The sequence below is a fragment of the Wyeomyia smithii genome, chromosome 2 (genome assembly GCF_029784165.1).
Source record: "Wyeomyia smithii strain HCP4-BCI-WySm-NY-G18 chromosome 2, ASM2978416v1, whole genome shotgun sequence".
Lineage (NCBI taxonomy): Eukaryota > Metazoa > Arthropoda > Insecta > Diptera > Culicidae > Wyeomyia > Wyeomyia smithii.
Window position 1 is genome coordinate 89,062,557 of NC_073695.1, and position 2,008 is coordinate 89,064,564.

General features: G+C 37.9%; 1 long non-coding RNA gene across 1 annotated transcript; it reads right to left on the reverse strand.

Moving 5' to 3' along the window:
• Positions 1-926: 926 nt before the first annotated feature.
• Positions 927-1,558, reverse strand: LOC129722647 (uncharacterized). The gene is made up of 2 exons (XR_008727628.1): positions 1,213-1,558; positions 927-1,148 (listed from the first exon to the last, which is right to left on the reverse strand). It is a non-coding gene; the product is annotated as an uncharacterized LOC129722647 (long non-coding RNA).
• Positions 1,559-2,008: the final 450 nt, after the last annotated feature.

The following is a 2,008-nucleotide window of genomic DNA, read 5'->3' on the forward strand; positions in this document are numbered from 1 at the left end:
GTTGATGTTGAGTATCGAAGCCTTAAAGGTAATTGTAATATTTCTAGAATTGTAGAACGTAGAAAAAGCCTTGCATAACGTTGAAATTGCTGGAACTATTACAATTCTTAACTTGCAATATACCTCAACGTGGCACTTAAATTGTTGAAAGGTAAATAAAGTACCAAAGATTTGAGCAGGTTTATTTTAAAATCCTTGCTCCATTGGTTTTTTACAAATCACTACTGCCCTTGAGACGAACACAAATCCAGAAAATTAGCACTGCTTACATGAAAGATGTTAAAGATTAAAAACAAAAAAAGATATATAAGTTCAACCATGCTTTAATCCGTCTGGGGTAGATTCGATATTCGAAAGAACACTGCAATGCTATGCAAGTCTTAAAAGTTTCGTCGTGCCTCCCCTGATGATGCAGTTTCGATCCGGTTCTCGTACTGCAGTGAAACCGACCGCGCGCGTGTGAGGGTGCGGAACGGTGCAGACTGACTTCATTTAACTTTACAAATTTCTGACTCAGGCCAGGTCAGGTCAAGCCACCAGTGCAGACAGGATTTGGTTCTTCTTGCTTTTGGCTGGCTTTCACAGAGCAATATATTTCCACTGTGCCTGTGCACTCGTAAACCGAGAAACATGGAACGCATATTGCAGAATAAATCAACCGAACGTCTGCTGCGACGGGGAACATATATATGCGAGAGAAACGAGTTTTTGCAAACGAATAAATTCACCCGAGCTTTACCGAAACCTTCAAAATGGCGCGTTGTGTTTCCTTTGAAACGTTTATTCTTCGATCTTCGGACCATCTCCCATCGTCGAATGAGCAGACGGATATATTGATATCGTCCATTCGTTTCGTGATGGGTAGAATATATTTACTGATTTTGTTTTTCAAAATGGTCGTTAATTAAGTCGAAGCATCCACCAAATTTATTATAAACGTGTTCTCGTATGACTCTGCGAATTGTTCGCCAACAACTAGCATTCGCTAATTGCTACGCATTTATTCCGATTATTTCGCACGTAACCTTGTTTACAGAAACAGCCGAAAACGCACATATCATTACACGCCAATGGTTGATTGTAATTTTGACAAGTTTCTATGCAATCTGATCCGCACCTAGAGTAGATTTCATTTGCACCTGGGCAAACTGGAATTGAATTTCGTTAGAAAAACAGTAGTAATTTTCAAACATTTCATCTGATGTACAATACCTCTTGCTCCGGAAACCACCATCGTTTGTAACGCAACAAAAATAACACTCACTGTCAGAACAGTGAATAAAAGTTGAAACATACGCATCGCTATCAGTGATTGAAGGCAGCGAGTGTCGATCAGTGACTGAGCTGTATTGCATTGTTCGTCTCAGGAAAATATATTTATGAAACTTATCTGTATCAGCTCAATTTACTGTTCTCAATTCTTCATACAGCTACACTTTTGTTTGCACTTGTCATTAATTGGGGTTTCAATCAGAAACGCAACAAAATAAGCATCAGTTATCAAGTGTAATAGGTACTTGTTGTATCAGTCTTTAGCTAAATATGCACAAAACTTAAAAATTACCACGTTCTACTTATTTTTTCTTTAAAAAGTTGTGTGTCCAAAGAGAAATTATTCATTAGCTGTTTTTATCAATAAAATGAATATAAAAAATATGTTCAGAGTTCTGCACATGAAATATTTCCATCTGGTTTGTTGATAATTTCGATCAATTTATAATGATATAACTGATATAAATGCTATATTTATTAACCTAAAACCACATGTGTAATACCGCGAGAGGATATAAATCTGTGAAGAATGTCTCGCATAATTGGGTGGAGAAATTGAAGTCGCGTTCATTTCAAACCAAGCACTTGAATTGGTATTTAAAGAACTACAGAAATTACTCACTATTAGTGTTCGACATCGGAACGAAAAGTTGGGTCCGCGTTCCGGTCCGGTCCGGTCCGGTAAAAAATCGGAACTAGCTCGTTCCGGTCCGATTAGCTTCGTTCCGGTTCCGGT